This window comes from Cebus imitator, unplaced genomic scaffold, assembly GCF_001604975.1.
Source record: "Cebus imitator isolate Cc_AM_T3 unplaced genomic scaffold, Cebus_imitator-1.0 Scaffold590, whole genome shotgun sequence".
In the NCBI taxonomy this organism is placed as follows: Eukaryota; Metazoa; Chordata; class Mammalia; order Primates; family Cebidae; genus Cebus; species Cebus imitator.
The window spans coordinates 823,706-843,392 of NW_016107905.1; the positions used below are offsets into that span (position 1 = coordinate 823,706).

A 19,687-nucleotide genomic window follows, 5' to 3' on the forward strand; every position below is an offset into this window, starting at 1 on the left:
AATACTGATAAATTATCCCCAAAATTCTGATAAATTATTTCAAAATATAAATTTCAGTGCCTTCTTTTTTTTTTTCTCGTTTCAAGTTTTAATCAAAGCTTGTACAGGTATTGATCGACTTACGACCTATGCAACTTACGACCATTCGACTTTACGACCACAATCGCTAGCCACGACTGCTCCGCATCTGGCAGCGCAAACATTGCCCAGCTGGGCGTACGACAGTGCGGACCAGCTTCCGGCAGCACTACCGTCTTCGCGTGCACCATTTCAACTGTTATCCCAGACTCGGTACAGCAATTTGTGTTTTGTGTCTTGGATATTTTTCATCAAACCCCTCCCAATAAACTTCCCAATAAACTTCTTATACATTTCGAAGCAATGGACCCCAACATCGAATGATTTGCAAGGATTGAATGGATGGCGCACGATGTGTTTCATCCGTATCGTGAAATTTATGAAGAAAAAAAGAAACATACAATTCAGACAAAGCTCACCATGTTTATGAAAATACCAACTCCAGTAACCCCAACTGCTGCCTCAGATGACGACATCAACAATCTGCAGCCAAGCACCAGCGGCCAATAAAATGTTTCGTACATGTTTATATATTTTGATATGTTTTGCAATTGGGAAAATGTTTCCTACGGTATTTTTTACACCTGTATTTTGTATTTTTGTATGCACCTGTATTTTGTAATTTTGTATGTTTTGCAAATATTAAACCAATTGTACTGGTAATGCAGTGCTTTACTTAAACCTGATGAATGTAAAAATAAGAAACAAAATGGTGTAGAGATTATACAAATGGCATAAAATGAACAAAGAAAATAATGATATATAACAATAATGAAAGAAAATTATGATAAAATATGACTTAAATATTTTTATAAAATCATTTCACAGTACCGTACATATAGCCTACTCAACTTACGACCAAATCGTGTTACGACTGGTCTGTCGGAACCAATCGTGGTCGCAAGTAGAGCACTAGCTGTATATAAGATTACTTTATTCCTGCATCTTCTCAATTGTTTCTTCCTTGTATTTGCCCTTTTCCTTTCCTACTTGGCGAGATTTGGCTTTCCGTTCAAGGTTCTTTTCGCGATCTTTGTCCAGCCTAGTGATAACCACCTTGCTGGGGTGAATGCCTACATGGACAGTTGTGCCATTAGCCTTTTCCCGCTGCACCCGTTCAATGTAGATTACGTATTTCTTCCTGTAAACCTGGATTACTTTGCCAATCTGCTGACCTTTATAGTATCCTCGTACAACTTGAACTTCATCATCCTTTTGGATGGGCATGGATCGCACGTTGTACTTCTGTCTCAGCTCTTTGGAAAGAGGGGAGGACATAATCTTCCTGCGAAAGTGGGAAGGCGAATTGAAATGCCTTTGCAATTCTTGCTTCGGTTGGAAGTCACAAAGGGATTGAACTTCATTTTGGCAGCTCCCGCTTAGGTGATGGCCGCAAAAGGGAAGAGCTAGTGCCTTTGTTTTTTAAAGATGGAGTCTTTTTCTGTGACCCAGGCTGGAGAGTGCTGTGGCTAGATCTTGGCTCACTGCGATCTCTGCCTCCCAGAGGTTGATCCCAAGAGGAAGAGGTCGCAGTGAGCCAAGATTGTGCCACTGCACTCCAGCCTGGGTGACAGAGTGAGGCTCTGTCTCAAAAAAATAAAAATAAATACATAAATAAAATAAAAATAGATGATGCTGTGATTACAGGCATGAGCCACAGCACCCGGTCTATAACTTGGTATCTTATTACCACAAAGGATCTGTTCCATCAGTCTTATGGTCTCCATTTTAACATTAGTGCTGGTCAGTGTTGTGTCTAAACTGCAACAGGGAGGGAGGGCATATAAGGAGGCGTGTCTGACCTCCCATCCCATCCTGGCTGGGAACTCAGTTTTTAATTTTCATTTTTTATACAGCCAGGGACAGACAACCAGGCTTCCCATGGTGGGTTCCAGCACTGATGGCTCATGTAGCCCCTTCTCTTTCTTGTGGTTGCTGACGCTGTCACTGTCGCTGCCACCAGTCTGGGCTCAGGTTCTGGCCACTTTGGGACCCAGGAGTGTTCCAGACAGTTTCAGGCATGCATATGCTGGCAAGGCCATTGGGCCCTTTGTTCCATGTTTCTGGTGCTTGCCCTGCCCTGTGTGTGCTGTCGCCAGGTGTCCGATCTCCACTGCTCACATCCAGCCTGCATCGACCCACTGGATTTCACTTATAAAACGCAAATTCAGAGATAAAATTGTTGATATCAAGATGGAGACAGCAGAGGATTAAACCAAGGGAGGGTCCTTCTGGTACAACTGCACAGATCACATGCCCAGGAAGCTGGCTCTGCACTGTGTAGTGATGGGCAATGCATGAGACTGCTGATGCATCTCAAGCGGAATGCGTGTGGCAATGCTGATTTGTATGGGGAACTAAGTTTGTTTGGAAAAATTGTTCCATGAGAATCATCATCTCTAATTGCACCGAAATTTATATTTTAAAATAATTTATCAGAATATTTTGGGTAATTTATCAGTAGTCCAATATTGTCACATGCATAAAATCCTTAGTGAGAGCAGTGCTTAGTGAGAAGCTTAGTGAGAGCCGTTACCATGAGAATGCATTGGCCTCCTAGAGGCAGCAGGAGGGCAGATAGAAAGGGGAGCCAGAAGACTCAGGACGATTTTAGAATCCACACAGAGGCACCTCCCGCACAGCTCCATGGGGGGCTGGCTGCTTGGCATCCCAGAGGGCACAAGAGTCCTTGGTTGCAGCTCACAGGCTGTTCTTAAGGACTGCTGCTGCTCACAGTAATTTAGGGAATGACCCACCAGCTACGAGGCCTTCTACTTATCACCTCTAATTCCCTGCATTTTCTCTATGTGCTGCTGTCACACTGTTTCCTTTTCCTGACTTCCCTTCCACTTCAACTTTTTTCCTTCTTCTTGCTTCTCTTCCACCCCTTCCAGAGCACCTGCCCTACTCACCTTTGCAGAATGTCTGGGGGCAGGCTCAGATCTTCTTTGGTGGTAAGAAATACTTTCAGAGAAAAGTTAATTTCAGGGGAACTAGAGAGATGAAAACCCTCCTCTCATCAGCCAAGAATAAATGGGAAAAACATGACAAAGTGGAACGGGCCTCGAAATGCAAATATCTTTTGAAGGCTTCATTGATCCAAGCCTCCAGCCTCTCAACAGCTTTCAAGGAATGTCCTCTCAGCTTCTGAAGTCACTGCCCAGGAACAAGCCTAGTACTTATGCTGAGATGAACAATGACAGCAAAGAGAATTTGCTCAGCTAATGGAACATCCCAGCCCCAGACCACGTATTGTCAGTGATGCCTCTTAGGCCACTTCTTCTAATAAATTACATGTGTGCGCAAGGTCTCAGTTAAAAGAGCATTTCACATTTATAGCTACCCTATAATGCAGGGATTATTAGCCTTATTTTAGCTATAGGATATGAGAGCTCAGAAAAGTCAAGAAACCAGTTCAAAGTCATCAGCTAGTAAGTGTCAGAGCCAGGATTCAAACCCAAATCCAATGGTGGTTTTTTTTTTTTTTTTGAGATCTCGGCTCACTGCAATCTCCGCCTCCTGGGTTCAAGCGATTCTCCAGTCTCATCCTCCCAAGCAGCTGGGACTACAGGCGCATGCCATCGCACCTGGCTAACTTTTGTATATTTAGTAGAGACCGGATTTCACCATGTTGGTCAGGCTGGTGAACTCCTGACCTCAGGTGCTCCGCCCAAAATGCTGGGATTACAGGCCCAATGCTCTTTCCTCTACACTGTGGGATAACATGTCTTTTCCCTAAAGCTGCTCTTAAGCAGATCAGTGTCAGCCAAGTATATCTTTCATCATGTTTGTTAAGGTCTCGGTCCCCTGGCTTCTCCTTTTTGCCCCTTTCTTTGCCCAGACTCAGCTGCCCAGTGCTTCAAACTGGAGTGGCAGAATTTCAGGCACTCCCAGGGAGAATGGCTTCTAGTTGGCATACCTTTCTGGTTCCTCAAACCACCTATTCTAAAACGCAGTAAGATGGGTCTGTCTGAGTGGCTGGGCTTTGTGTGCAAAAACGTGGTTAATGGATACGGTGCCTACATTATTTCTACCATTTCTCAAATCCTGACTCCTTTGCAAACTTCAGACATGAAGTCATTCCCATTTTTAAAATGGGGAGGCTGAGTGTGAAGCTGGAAGAGGCAGGAATATCCGCTGAGTTCTCCGTGGGTGAGGTGTTGGGGAGGTGTTCACATGAACACTTGTTCTGTGCCTTTCTTTCACTTTGGAAATGACTCACTGTGATTCTAGTCTTTTGTGGCGACTGGTGGGGGCTCCCCAGGAACCCCTGACTGCTGACCTTTCCTCGGTCTCTCCACTGGTGCAGTGTCTGTGGGTCTTTGTTCAAGGGTATTTTGAGCTATCCAAATTCCAGTCCTTGCCTGCTGCCTGCCTAACTCTCTGAATGCTCTGGATCCACAGGCAACATCTGCTCCAGAGGCTTAATTCCGCATTTGGAAGATTTCCCTTCCAAAATCCCTGGCCTGGCACCACTCCCAGCCCTAGTCAGCAGAGCTGCAGCGTTTCTGTGGCTTTTCCAGCAAGAGCTTTGTATGGTGTAGGGGGCAGCTTTGATCTCTGTGTTGCTGGGAAGGGTTGAGAATGGAGGAGACACAAAGAAGAGAAGAGAGGAGTTGTTCAGGCTCAAGACCTTACGCCCAGCACCTGAAGACTTCATGCAGCCCTGAAGAGTCAACAGACGTGATTGACACATTTAAAATGCAACTGTGATACTAACCCTCAGGCAGAAATATTTTTCAGTTCTAGGAGTATATCATGGAATTTGGAGTTAAAGGGGGGTGTCTATCGACGCATCTTGTTATCTTTTGGAGTTAGGAAGTGTCTGTGAATGCACCTAGTTTTCATCTAGTTATGAGACATTTAAATATTTTGTGATTGTATTAACGAAGGTACTATGTCTACAGTCCTACTCTCTGGGTGCCCCAGCTTCATAGATTATTCTAAAGTCTTGCTGTATAATATGCCTCAGAAGAGGACAAGGCTTTTGTAACAAGTGATGACACAGGTGCTCAAAAACAAGAAGTAATTTGACAAGGTCACAGAAATTTTGTAGAGAAAACCACATAATTAACAAGGTGTGTGGATCACCTGAGGTTAGGAGTTCGAGACCAGCCTGGCCAACATGGTGAAACCCTATCTCTACTAAAAATACAAAATTAGCTGGGTGTGGTGGTGCACACCTGTGTGGTGGGAAGCTGAGGAAGCAGAATGGCTTGAACCCAGGAGGCAGAGGTTGCAGTGAGCCGAGATCATGCCATTGCACTCCAGCCTGGGCAACAAGAGTGAAACTCTATCTCAAAATAAAACCAAACCAACCAACCAAACAAAAAACAATCCAATAACTCCCAGACCCCCCAAATTTAACAAACTCAAGGACCTAGCTCCACATGGATCACCCTCACCTCAGAACCCTGCAGCAAGTCCTCCAGACTCTTCTATCTTGTCCCAGCCTGCAAGAGCCCTCATGCCCTCTTCCAGCAGGCCCATCTGTAGCCTTTCTAGAGGCACCAAATGTTTAGTTTGTAAATTCATCCTGGGATCTCTCAGACTTCCTCCAACATACACACTCTGACTCTAGCCTTCCTAATGTCCAGTTCTCCCCAGAGCCCCTTGGAGCCACGAGTCTCAGCAACACTCACCCCCAGCCCACCCCAACCTATACAGGGTCCAGGAACAGGACTGGGTGAAAACTCATCGCCTCTGACTGGTCGCCTTCTGTAGGTTCCCTAGGGAAAAAGAGTACCTCCTGGGCTCTTGCACCCGCACCCTAGAAAGCCTCATTCTTCTCTCCCTGAAACTGGGATTGTTGGATGGAAAAATGGTCTCACACTCCTGAAGCCAGCCCTGGCTAGGACCAAGATATCCTCTGTCCCCATAAGAAGGCCTTCAATGCCAGTGAGTGTTCCTCCCCTTCCATTGGCAGTTTGGTAAGCAACTGCTTCCTCTCCATTCCACACGAGAGGATTTGCAAGAATAAGACCTTAGAAAAGATACCTGGGGTTCAGTGGCCATGTCCCTCCACCCAGAAAGACAGTCACATGCATGCAAAGTACGTGTTCTTTAGATTATCTCTTTGGTATCTTGGGGTCTTAACTGGCTGTTGGCCCAGCACGGTCTGTAACTGTTTGAGTGTGAATGTCTAGAGAAGCCATGCTTGTTCTTAGCCTGCCACGATTCCCTCCACTCAGCACTGCTGTATGCCTCACATGTTTACAAGAAAGTGCTGTAGAGGATAAAATATCTGGCTGACATCCGAACATTTTTAAAACAGAGGGCTTTATATTGTGTCAGGCAGCTCATTTTCAGTCAGATCTTCTCTGGGAGGTGTGAGGAAGGTATTCTTCAGCAACTGGTCCCCTCCCCAGGGACAACCATTGTTAACTAGTCTTTGTACCTCTATGAGCTGATCTGGATTTCAATCCTGATTCCGCTAATTATCTGGAGTTAAAAGAGGGTAGGTGTAAACCAGCGCTCACCTCTGCTGAATGAATTATTGATATGCATCAAACATCTTTAAAATCCCCAGTTAAATTACTGCCTGTCCTTAACAAGGCACACTATGCAGCTTTTTGTTTGTTTGTTTTTTGAGACAGAGTCTCACTCTCATCCAGGCTGGAGTAATGCAATGGTGCGATCTCGGGTCACTTCAACCTCCGTCTCCTGGGTTCAAGGAATTCTGCTGCCTCAGTCACCTGAGTAGCTGGGATTACAAGCATGTGCCACCACACCTAGCTAATTTTGGTATTTTTTGTAGAGATGGGGTTTCATCATGTTGGCCAGGCTGGTCTTGAACTCCTGACCTCAGATGATCCACCTGCCTTGGCCTCCCAAAGTGTTGGGATTACAGGTATGAGCCACTGCACCTGGCCACTCTGCAGCTATTAAAATGCCTAATAAAGCTCTTAGTTAATGATAGGAAATGTTTCTAAGATATATTAGGTAAAAGTAGCAAGATGTGCTTGTAGTATATCAATTTTTTTTTTTTTTTTTTTTTTTGAGACAGAATCTCGCTCTGTTTCCCGGGCTAGAGTGCAGTGCGCAATCTCAGTTCACTATAACCTCTGCCTCCTGAGTTCAAGCGATTTTCCTGCCTCAGCCTCCTGAGTAGCTGGGATTATAGGCACACGCCACCACACCCAGCTAATTTTTTGTATTTTTAGTAGAGACGGGGGTTTCACCATGTTGGCCAGGCTGATTTTGAACTCCTGACCTCAAGTGACCTCCCTGTCTCAGCCTTCCAAAGTGCTAGAATTATAGGCGTGAGCCACCGTACCCGGATGAATATCATTTTTTTTTAAGAATGAGGGTTATATATACATCTATCGGCTGTTTGTACTAATTATCATTTGAAGCATAGACAAGAAACTAATTTTGGTGTCACTGAGTCGGGAAACTGGGAGACAGGAGGCACTGGAATACTTTCTTCTTACTATATATCCTTTTGTATTGTTTGAATGTTTTGCCATTTGTATGGTTTCTTTTACTCAAAAATAAACTTTTTTTAAAATGTAAAAAAAGAAAGGAAAAGAAACACAGAACAAAGTCCATATCCTTTAACCCAGTAATTTTACTTCTATGACTCTATCCAAATGAACCAATAAAAAATGCACCACTCAGAAGTTGTGAAACATGAGAAATACGCAGTATCTCGCATTGGGGGATGTCTCAGTAAGCTATGGGAAAATATATGAAGGGATTTTATTTAGACAATGGAAAGATGTTTACATACAGTTCTCTACATCACTGTAAAATGCTTACTTACTATGTCAAAACAAGGATGTTATTTACTTATGTATTAAATATGTGACAGGTTTGTGCAAGCACTGTTTTTAGTGCTTATAACTATTATTGGCTCATTTGCTTCTCAAGTAATTCTCTGCGGTAGATACTACTCTCATTTTTTAGATGAGACTGAGGGATGGGAGGTGGAATCCCTTGCTCAGAGTCACACAGATAATAAAAGGCAGAGCCAGGATCCAAGCCCAGACCAAGCACCCAGAGTCCAGCTCTAGCCCCTCTCCTCCACTGCCTCCCTAAACATCTATATAAGCACAGACACATCAATAAAATCATGCATATGCACAGCATGATTTCAATGTGTTTTCTTTTTTTTCTTTTTTGACAGAGTCTTAGCCTCCCAAAGTGCTGGGATTACAGGCATGAGCCACCGCACCTGGCCCTAGTGTGTTTTCTTAACCCTGGAAAAGAAATCATGCCAAGTGCCATCAGTGATTGCCTATAGGATATGGGATTTAAATGATTTCTTTTCCTTTTTCTAATATTTTTTTTTTCTACTTTAGATATTGCACATATCTCTTTTGTCAATGGCAAAAAAAAAAAAAAAAAAAGAAGTAAAAGAAATATAATTCCTTATAACTCCTTCCTACTGACCTTAGATTTTTCTGGAGGTGGTGCTTGTGCCTCCCCAGATCTCCTCTGCCAGGAGATAGTGGTTTTTCCGCCCCATCCTGCTCACCGTCCTGGTGGCAGTTCTCTAGGTGAGATGGTCTAATTTGTCCATGTGCAGCTCGGGAGCATGATCTCCGGGTAGGTCTGACCAGCACACGGGGGACAGGGGCCGCCCTTTTCCACCCCAGACACTACTTTATCAGCAAAGCACAACTCAAGATCATGGTTAACTTTTCCAGAGCAAATGAAACATCAGCTTCTCTCACTCATAACCAATCTAGGCAAGTCCACAGTACTCTGGGCCTAGGCAGTTGCTGTTCTGAACCCAAGCACAAGACCTGATATTTATCCTAATCGATTTCTTGAAAGTTACTCTAGAAGCACAGCTCACTTAAAACCAATTCAAGTTGATGCTGTTTCTCAATGGCACCAAATCTACCCCTGCCTACAGGCCTTCCCCAGACACTCCCTACCTGGGTCATTTTTGCCACAGATGTCACTTCCTAAGAGATACCTTCCCCGGCCATTCAGTGTAAAGTGGCCCTATCCTATTCCCTCACTTTATTTTTATTTTTAAAATTTATTTATCAACTTCTTGGGCTCAAGTGATCCTCCCATGTCACCCTCCCGAGTAGCTGGCACTACAGGCTCGGGCCACCATGCTCAGCTAATTATTCTTGTACAAGCAGGGTCTCACTACATTGCCCAGGCTGGTCTTGAACTCCTGGGCTCAAAGAATCCTCCCACATCGGCCCCACAATGTGCTGGGATTACAGGTGTGAGCCACTGCACCTGGCCACAACTTTATTTTTTATAGCACTTCTTTGAAATTATTTTTTAAATTGGTTTACTTCTTTATTATCAGTCTCCTTACTAGGATGTAAGTATGAGAGCAGGACTTTGTCTGCCTTACCTCAAATATTGCCCAACACATGGAAGGAGCTCAATAAATCTTTGTTGCATGGGTGGAGGGAAGATGGATAGAGGAGTGAAGTTTGTCAGTGCTGGTGAGATCCTCAGATGGTTTTCTAAACCTGACTCTCCACATATAAGCTACGCGACCTTGGGCATGTTGCTCATCTGTGCTAAGTCTCTGTTTCCTCATCTGTCACCTAGGGACATCATTCCCACTTCTTAGAGTCAACATGAGAATTAAATTCAAAGCAAAAGTCTGTAGCAAAGTGAAAAGAGCCAGGGATATAAATGCTAGCTATGATGATTTCATTATCTCTCTACCTGGGTTAGATTCACCTTTGATCACTCTATCTACATCCAAGTTATCAATATCTCTTGAACATCACAGCACTCAGGACACTAGAGATGCCACCGTCTGGCTATGGTCTGACTGGGCACATGCTTCCCCATCCCATCCACAGAGGGTGCACATGGGCTTGCCTCTTGTTGCCAGTACTGCCCGGCTCTGTAGCCTACTCAAGAAAAGAAAATGAAAGCAGCCTGACTCCATTTGTCATGATTCCTTCTTTTCCTTTTGAGGCTCACAGACTGACCTTTGGCTGCCCTCTGACCATTGGCCAGCCTCGCCCAGGGCTGATGTCAAGTTCATCTTTTGCCCTTACTTGGGCTGGGTCCTCTTGCCCAGTGATGGAACACTTGTGTACCTTCACCTGGTGCCATGGGCTGCTCCAGACCCTGGCCTCTGGCTGTGCCAAAGCAGGAAGGACAGACTCAGGGTGTTGCCTGTTTGCTCTGGTGGGGAGAGGCTGGGGAGTGCAGTGACATAGGGAGAGGAGAAAAATGGATCCATGAGGCAGGAGATTGTGCTCAGGGTAGAGTCAGCAAAAACACTGGCCAGATTTCCCAAAACTCTGGCCAGGAAGTGCCTGCGATCTCCATTTTTGGAATCTGTTCTTTAAAGATAGTTCATCTATATGTATCCTTGAGTAGAAGGCACGTGCTCCGTGAAGGGGACACGTTTCTCTGCTGTCATCTTAGGACAACTTCTTTGAGGAGAAGGAGATTCTAGTGCCTGCAGCCATTTGAGAAGGGGGCTGGAGGGGCTGAGCTAGGAGGTTTTGCGGGTGAGGCCCAGGTAGAACTTTGTGGCAGGGAGTGCTGGAGTGAGCAACCACATGGGGAACCTCATAAGTTGATGGGGAAAGGGAGCAAGAAGGGAATGCAAGGATGTAAGGGGTTCTCTTCTCCCCACTTCGCCTTGCTGACTCCCATTTGTCCTTCATATCTCGGTTTCAACATCCATTCCTCAGGGAAGCCCTCCAGGCCTCAGAACAAGGGAGATACCCCTGTCATTCCCTCCCAGAGCCCACACTTTTTACCCATAGCCCTTACCACAGTTGCAGTTAAGGCTGTTGCAAGGTATGTGGGTATCTCACCTCCATCCACAAACTCTCTGCGATGGCAGTGGCCAAGTCTGTCTGCTCACCCCGCCCTGTGCCTGCCCACAGTAGGCAGTTGGCCATATGGAGTGTTGTATGAATGAAGACATGAATGGAAGAGTGGACAAATAGAACTGGAAGGATACAGTGTGGAGGCACTGCAGCCCCTTCTCATTTTTCCCTGGCCTTGTTGGATGCAGAAGGCTTGGGTAAGTGGGGGAGGCTGACATTCCATTTCCTATGCTGGGGCAGGGGAAGCTGATGTTTCCCAAAGATTCATATTGTCATTGTTCCAGCTGCAAAATGAGTAATAGCCGTTCCTCCCCAGGGATGAGGTCATTTTCCCAGAATCAACATAAAACCCACAGGAAAGGAAATAAGAATTTAATGCTCACCTATTATGCCAAGCAGTTGGGTATCTTACTTGATTCTCACAACCATTCTGCAAAGCAATTACAATTCTTATTTTTACAGATAATGCAACTGAGGCTCAGAGACAATAAATAGGCCAGGCGCAGTGGCTCATGCCTGTAATCCCAGCACTTTAGGAGGCTGAGGCGGGCGAATCACTTGAGGTCAGGAGTTCAAGACCAGCCTGGCCAACATGGTCAAACCCAGTCTGTACTAAAAATTAGCCGGTCATGGAGGTGCACACCTGTAGTCCTAGCTACTCTGGAAGCTGAAGCTGAAGAATCACTTGAGCCCAGGAGGCAGAGGTTGCAGTGAGCTGAGATGGCACCACTGCACTCCAGCCTGGGCAACAAAGTGAGTGAGACTCTGTCTCAAATAAATAGATAAGAATAAAAAAGAAAGGACTGAAGTTTGGATACATGCATGTGTGGTTCCAAGTCCATGATATTTCTAGTACACCAAGCTTTGGTGGCAGAGGGTGTCATGCTGAGACATCCCTAGTTCTCAGTGTCGGGGGAGTGCCCATGGCTGACTCCCTGCTTACCTCTCAAAGACTTGAAGGCATAGATGGGGAGAATCTCCCAAAAAAGGAGGAAAGCAGAAGAGTATGAACAAAGAAGTGGGACCAAGTGTACTTCCATTTATTCCTCAAACTGTTACTGAATATCTACGTCAGACATAGGGGCTAGGGCTGGGGAGGAAATATCATAAAATACAGGTCCTCTCCTCACGGAAGTCATTGTCTACTAAGTGAACTGGATAAGAAAATAAAAAATTACAGTTCAGTAAGTTTAGGGGGCATGGGGGTTATTATTTATTCCTTTGTAATGTTTGAAGTTTTTATTTTGTTTTTTTATAAGAGATGAGCTTTCACTATGTTGGCCAGGATGGTCTCAAACTCCTGACCTTGTGATCCTCCCACCTCGGCCCCCCAAAGTGCTGAGATTACAGGTGTGAGCCACTGTGCCTGGCTGAAGTTCCTTTTCTATTAATAAGTTTTTTGTTTTGTTTTGTTTTTTGAGACAGAGTCTTGCCTTATTGCCCAGGCTGGAGTGCAGTGATGCAATCTTGGCTCACTGCAACCTCTGCCTCCTGGGTTTAAGCAATTCTCCTGCCTCAACCTCCCTAGTAGCTGAGATTACAGGCACACGCCACCACATTCGGCTAATATTTTTGTATTGTTAGCAGAGATGGCGTTTTGCCATGTTGGCCAGGCTGGTCTCGAACTCCTAACCTCAGTGATCTCCCACCTTGGCCTCCCAAAGTGCTGGGATTACAAGCATGAGTCACCATGCCTGGCCTGTTTTTGTTTTGAGACCAGACTTCACTCTTCACCCAGGCTGGAGGGCAATGGCACGATCACTGCTCACTATATCATCAAATCCCTGGGCTCATGTCATCCTCCCGCCTCAGACTCCCAAGGAGCTGGGACTATAGGCACATGTCACCATGCCCAGTGAATTACTTTCATTTTTATTTTTTGTAGAGATGGGGTCTCACTATGTTGCCCAAGCTGGTCTCACATTCCTGGGTTCAAGTGATCCTCCCCCTCGGCCTCCCAAAGTGCTGGAATTACAGGCTTGAGCCACTATGCCTAGCTGGAGTTTTTTAAAATAAAATGTTTAAAACTGTATATTGTAGCTCCACTCAAGTGCTATGCACAGGGTGGGATAGAAGTACCCTAGAGAGGTGCCCACCCAGACTGAAAAGCCAATCAAGGAAGATATCACCAAGGAGGTGACATCTGAGCTGAGTGGTGACAGAGGAGGAGTTAGTGGGGCAAAGTATTCCTGGGACAAGTCCTTCCTGCAGATGGCACACAGACACAGAAGCATGAGACAGCATGGCCTCCTTAAAGAATTGTAGGCTTGGTCAGGCATGGTGGCTCACGCCTGTAATCCCAGCACCGTGGGAGGCTGAGGCAGGAGGATCATTTGAGCTCAGGAGTTTGAGAGTCGCCTGGGTAACATGCCTGGGCAACATAGTTAAGACTCCGTCTCTACAGAAAAATCAAAATTAAAAAATTACCCAGGTGTGTTAGAGCACACCTGTAGTCCCAGCTACTCAGGAGGCTGGGGTGGGAGGACTGCTTGAGCTCAGGAGGTCAAGGCTGCAGTGAGCTGTGATCTTGCCACTGCGCTCGAACTCCAGGCGACAAACCAAGACCTTGTCTAAAAAAACGCACACACACAAATGTACCCTCAAGTCAATTCCAGTGGCCAGAATGAGGAACACACTTTCTTCAGACCCCCTTGTGAAACTGTCCTTTGAGTGAACTTCATATTCTCCTGGGTTTTAAGGATTTGGTTTGGTGTTTTCAGGCCTGTTTCCTTACTTTAGTGGAGTAACACCAGAGCAACACGCAGATGACCAGAGGAGGGACGCCACCTGGTGGTAAGAGTGTGGCGTGCGCATTGAGTTCCCTTCTCAGAATTTGCCTCCGGTAAACAAAATAATCCCGCCTTCTAGTCAACCCTATCAAAGAGCTGAGCATCAGGAAAATACCCCAATCTCCAGGAACAAATGGCGAAAAAAGTAGAAAGCAATGTTCCCAAATGGACCGGAGGAACTGAAATCCAAGTTAGAGACATGATTTGTAAACACACAGGAAACCAATCAAAAGAAAGCTTGGATTTGCTCATCATTTCATCCAAATGTAGTGACGGTAACAACGGCCTTCCACTTATTGAGTAATACTACGTTCCAGATGCATGGGTACACTGTGCTATGTGCTGAACATATTTAATCTCGTTTAATTCTCAGCAACAGCCTTATAAGGGAGATATTACTGTACCCATTTTAAACAAATGCCAGTTCAGAAAGTTTGAGTAGCTCCCAGGATCACACAGACAGGACCTGACAAGCTGGGATTTGGCCTTAGGTTTATGGACTCTGAAACTCATGCTATTAACCACTAGGTTAGACATCTGATAAATATGGCCAGTCAACATGTTGAAAGTGGATCTCATCATCTTTGCTTCTCCTCCTCCTCCTTCACTTCCCACCTCAGCATGACCTGTCCTCCCGACACCTATCCAGCTGACCAAGCCAAACACCCAGGAGAGTTTTTTTGTTTTTGTTTGAGACGGAGTCTTGCTCTGTTGCCCAGGCTGGAGTGCAGTGGCACCATCTCGGCTTGCTACAACCTCCACTCCCAGGTTCAAGCAATTCTGCCTCAGCCTCCCAAGTAGCTGGGATTACAGGCACCTGCCACCACACCCAGCTGATTTTTTGTATTTTTAATAGAGATGGAGTTTCACCTTGTTGGCCAGGCTGGTCTCGAGTGATCCACCCACCTCAGCCTCCCAAAGTGCTGAGTTACAGGTGTGAGCCACTAGTCCTGTCTCACTCAGGAGTTTTGATGCCACACCTAATCACTCACCAATTTTGTTGATTCTTTCTCATAAATTTACCTTTTTTTCCTGTGCTCTCTATCCTCGTTGCTGCTGCCTTAGTTCAGGCCATGCCCATCTCCTGCCTGATTAGAGGGTCTCCCAGCAGTCCCTCTGCTTCCCAGCACATGTGTGATGATTTATAACTGAATTCCCCATGACACTAGGGCTCCACCACTATAATATCAGTGCTTGGCACACAGTAGCACTCAATTAATATTTGAATAACTGTAGATATCCAGGAATCATTATTTCCATTTCATCAATTTTATAGGCTAAATTATGTTCTTCTCAAAATCCATATGTTGAAACCCTAACCTCCAGTACCTCAGAATGTGACTGAAGATAGGGCCTTGTATTAGTTCATTCTCACATTGCTATAAAGAAAAATACCTGAGGCCAGGCACAGTGGCTCATGCCTGTAATCCCAGCACTTTGGGAGGCCGAGGTGGGTGGATCACTTGTGCTCAGGAGTTTGAGACTAGTCTGGGCAACATGGTGCTCTACTAAAAAACACAAAAATTAGCTGGATGTGGTGGCACATATCTATAATTCCAGCTACTCAGGAAGCCAAGGCATGAGAATCGTTTGAATTGAGGAGGCAGAGGTTGCAGTGAGCTGAAATTGCACCATTGCACTCCAGCCTGGGTGAAGGGGACTGTATTTCAAAAAAAATTAAAATTAAAACAAAAGGCCAGGTGTGGTGGCTCACACCTGTAATCCCAGCTACTTGGGAGGCTGAGGCAGAAGAATTGTTTCAACTCGGTAGGTGGAGATTGTAGTGAGCTGAGATCGTGCCACTGCACTCCAGCCTGGGCAACAGAGCAACACTCTACCTCAAAAAATAAAAAATAAAAAGAAAGAAATACCTGAGACGGGGTAATTTATAAAGAAAAAAGGTTTAATTGGCTCATGGTTCCACAGGCTGTACAGGAAACATGACGCTGGCATCTGCTTGGCTTCTGGGGAGGCCTCAGGAAACTTACCATGATGGTGTAATGCAAAGGGGAAGTAGGCACATCTTACATGGCTGGAGCAGACAGAAGAGAGGGAGCAGGGAAGTACTACACACTTTTAAACAACCAGCTATCACTCTCTATCACAAGAACAGCACCTGGAGGATGATGCTAAGCATTCATGAAAGTCCATTCACACGGTCCAATCACTTCCCACGAGCCCTCACCTCCAGCACTGGGGATTATAGTTGACATGAGATTTGGGCAGGGACACAGATCCAAACCATATCATGCCTTTAAAGAAGTGATTAAGGCTGGGTGTGGTGGCTCATGCCTCTAATCCCAGCACTTTGGAAGGCCAAGGGAAGATGGCTTGCAGCCAGGAGTTGGAGACCAGCCTGATCAACATAACAATACCATCTCTAAAAAATAAAAAGTAGTTAAGTTAAAGTGGAGTCATTAGGGTGGCCTAATCCAGTGGGACTAATATCCTTATAAGAAGAAATTAGGACACAGAAAACACAGAGGGACAAATATGAAGATATAGTGAGAAGGTGGCCATCTGCAAGCCACAGAGAGAGGTCCCAGAAGAAACTAAGATGCTGACATCATCATCTTGGACTTCTAGCCTCCAGAACTGTGAGAAAATACATTTTCATTGCTTCAGCCACCTAATCTGGGGCATTTTATTATAGCAGCCCCAGCAAATGAATACAATCAAGAAAGGAAATCAGACTCAGCAAGGTTGAGGGACTAGCCTAGCACTGCATAACTCATTAGTAATGCATTCACCACATTCTGCCTGTGACCACTCTCTTGTGTTGATTATCAGCTCTTGCAATGGATTTAACTCTGATTATTTAACTTATTGAATGTTTGGGTCTTACTGCTCCAACTGGCACTCAGGGTAAGGGCCCTGTCTTCCCCTTCTCAGTATTCCCAGACATCCTAAGTTTGGCACATTTTTAACAATAACTTTTCAATGCATTTGTTGTTGTAGTGTGATTGATTGACACATCTGGATGGGTGAAAAGGAGCCTGATGGCTGGGGGTGGTGGTGGGTTCCTGTTATCCCAGCTGTTTGGGAGGCTAAGGTCACAGTTTCCTTGATCCCAGGAGTTTGAGGCCAGACTGGGCAACAGAGCAAGACACCCATCTCAAAAAAATAAAAATTTAAAATTTAAAATTTAAATGTAAAAGGAGCCTGATGGTAAATTCCTAATCCCCAAGAGACACATACAAAGGTAAATTCCTGATCCCCAAGAGACACATATTCTGCCTGTGATCACTCATATTCCAGAAGTGGAACATGACTCATCTCTGAAAGTCTAAATATATACATTGGAATGACTGGTCTAAGGCATCATGGAAACCAATGGTGCATAATGTTTTAAATTAGAATTGTCCATTAAGAAGAAAAAGGAGGGGGTGCTAGGCACAGTGCTCATGCCTATAACCCAACACTTTGGGAGTCCAAGGGGGAGGGTTGCTTGAGCCTAGGAATTTGAGACCAGCCTGGATGACATAGTGAGACCTCATCTCTACAAAAACATAAAAAAATTAGCTGAGCATGGTGGTGCATGCCTTTAGTTCCAGCTATTGGGAGACTGAGGTGGGAGGATCACTTGAGCCCTGGGGGTCAAGGACGCAGTGAGCCATGATTGTGCCTTTGCCCTCCAGCCTGGGCAATAGAGAAAGACTCTGCCTCAAAAAATAAAATAAAATTTAAGTTAAAATTTTTTTAGAAAAAGAAATACACCAGCACGTGTGTGCGTGTGCGTGCGTGCATGTTGATAGGCAGGGACACAGGGGAGAAGCCAATGGGAACAGTGGCTGTAACACCAGCGTAGCCTCTCTGAAATGGAAGGGGCCTATAGGCACTGAGCAGACAATTGGCTTATGCCAGAGGCAGACGGCCCAGCAGGAGAGGCAGAGACTGGAAAAAAGCCTGGCTCGGCCGGGCCGAGCACCAGCCTGTTCTTTCAAGCACAAACATTTCACAGACGAGATGTCCACGGGGTAGCACCTCTGGTGCCTGGTCACACTCAAGAAGGAGGACACTTCTGTCACCCTACAAAGAGTGACAGAAAAGCCCATTGGATTAATCGTAAGGCTCCCTCTAGAGCTGGCTGAGGTAGCTCCACAGTTCAGGGCAGGCTGGTCCTCTCCTGTCCCACGAGACAGTACTCAGACATGAGCATCACCTGCTTAAGATGCTTAACTCCAAAGACTCACCAAAGCAGCTTAATGGCTCAGGGTACTTTAACAAGGTGGTTTTTTGGTACACACAGTGGCCAAAGTAGCACTACTTCGACCTCATTCCCTCTTGATGCATCGGGCAGGAGGGCTACAACGTACTGGATCCTAAGCAATTGTGAGCAGAAACAGAATGTCCTCCTGCAGCTTGCAAGTCCCTGCCACCTACACACCAAGATGTAACAGTGGTGGTCTGTCGGCAATGATTTTTCTACACGTGTACTTTTACATTTCCTCCTTTGATGAACATATCTTACTTCATTAAAGTATGAAATAAAACACTTTACTTTTAACAACTATTACCTTTTACCTGCTGGACTGTGTCCTAAATTTCTTCTTAAGGCTTTAGTCTCAGAAACTGGGAATAGTTACACATTAAGCTGTATATAGTTCTGGGTCCAATTAAGATACAGAAACCACATAGTAATTTAAACAGAGAACCCTAACACAAAGAGGTATGAAGCTATGAAAGAAAAGTCATCAATGTAAAGATATAAAGAGAACCCTAACAGTTCCCCAAGGCTGAAGGAGAGTACTCAAGGAAGGACAACTTGGATGCAGAGCTCACTCCTCAAGACTGGGGAGCTGGTGCAGTGGCTCATGCCAGTAATCCCAGCATTTTGGGAGGCTGAGGCAGGAGGATCACTAGAGTCCAGGAGTTCTAGACCTTGTCCCTACACACATACACACACACACACACACACACACACAAGAGCAGAGTTCAGACCTCCTTACAGGAGGTATTGTTATAACCCATTGGGTGGCACAGAAGTCTGCCCAGAGCAGAGCTACTCCACAGCTGTTGGACAAGCAGGAAACTACAAGTGAGCTGAGGCTGGTAAGGAAGCCAGAGCACCACTATGGGTATGAGGCCTAGAGCACTTGGTGTCTACCTCAGGAAGGAACTGGAAGGTGGTCACCAGGGCTGCAGTCACCAAGGGGCTGTTCTGGGCATGCAATTGGAGCAGAGTACCACAGATGTTCCCACACAGCTGTTCTACCACTAACCACGCAGCAGGAGCAAGAAAAAGCAAACAGCACACAGGGTTGGGAAGAGCAGCCCCTTCCTCCTGCAATGTCACCCTGGTTCCTCCTACTGACAACCCTTCATACTGGGCTCACTGTCAGGTGGAAAATGCTTACCAGTACATGACCCCAGAGCAGGTACTGCAGGGTGAATTTGGAGTTGTGAGGCAATACGTAGATAACTGGCCCACGCTATTATCGGTCATTAGAATAGGGGTTGGCAAAGCGTTTCTGTACAGAGCCCAGTGGTAAATACTTCAAGCTTTGTTGAGTTACACAGTGTCTGTCCAAACTACTCAAGTCAGCTACTGTGGTGCAAAAGCAGTACAGATACTATACAAACAAATAAGCATGACTGTGTTCCAGTAAAACTTGATTTACAAAAACCAAGCAGTGGATCTGGCCCACAGATCATAGTTTTTCAACTCCTGATGTAGAACTTTACAGTGAGAAAACCTCTATTCTGCAAATATGACTCTACCAAGAGGAAGGGGAATGGATGAGCGTGAGTACACCGAGCTGAAGTGGGTGGTGGGGGCTGTGTGAAGCAATTTAAATGGAGACGATCATGTCTACACGGTATTGTATTTGTCTAGATCAGTGAGCTAGCAATTTTAAAGGCTCTCATGGTGTATCTACTTATTATTATCTCTAATGGTCTGTGCAAGGCAAACTAACAGTGCATATTGTGCCTTCCTTTTTGAAAGACTGGGAGTTGAGGCTCAGAGAAGTTAAGAAACTTGCTTAAAATCACACAGCCTGGAGGAGCTGCTAACCATGTGCCTTTTTTTTTTTTCCCTTT

The 19,687-nt window shown here is 45.4% G+C and overlaps 1 pseudogene; it reads right to left on the reverse strand.

Annotated features, from left to right (window-relative positions):
• Positions 1 to 995: 995 nt before the first annotated feature.
• LOC108294583 lies at positions 996 to 1,442 on the reverse strand (annotated as a pseudogene).
• Positions 1,443 to 19,687: the final 18,245 nt, after the last annotated feature.